The following is a 658-nucleotide window of genomic DNA, read 5'->3' as shown; positions in this document are numbered from 1 at the left end:
TGGAGCCGGTGCTGCTGGAATAGGAGCTCCGAGATGTGTGAAGCCCACGCTGGAGGATGATAGGACTCGCAGCAGTGTTTCTGAGGGCCTGTGTTTTAGAACTCTAGCCCTGGGAGCAGGACCTGCACCGAGTGAGACCACAATTAACATTCATGTGGCCAAAGAAAAACAAAACTCAGTATCAATGCTCCTCACCTGACTTGTCTCTCAGTCTCTCATACACACACATATACCCCTCTACCCTGAAATTACTTAAAATGGTAAAAATGGGGCCCTCCCTGGTGGCCCAACGGGTTAGAATGCAGCACTGCAACCTGGCTGCAGCCGCAGCAGTGAGAGTTTGATCCCCACTCTGAAGGTGACCCACAGGACACGGCAGACCTCTCCTGACCCGCCTGCTGCTCCCCTCAGCAGTGTACTTCGTCGATCTGCCTGTTCTGCTCCCCACTCTCACCGCCCCTGCACCTCTGGCCTGTACCCCAGTTCTGTATGCATAAGTAAAAACTTTTTTAAAAATGGTAAAAATGGGCCCTCCCTGATGGCGTAGCGGGTTAAAGCACAGCACTAAGAAGCTAAAGCCACTGCAGCATGAGTTCGATTCCCGCCTGCCCCAGAGGTGACCACATGGCGTGGCAGACCTCTCCTGACCTGCCCGCTG

This window comes from Condylura cristata, unplaced genomic scaffold (assembly GCF_000260355.1).
Source record: "Condylura cristata isolate star-nosed mole 26May11 unplaced genomic scaffold, ConCri1.0 scaffold00009, whole genome shotgun sequence".
Taxonomy (NCBI): domain Eukaryota; kingdom Metazoa; phylum Chordata; class Mammalia; order Eulipotyphla; family Talpidae; genus Condylura; species Condylura cristata.
Note: the sequence above shows the minus strand (reverse complement) of the source record.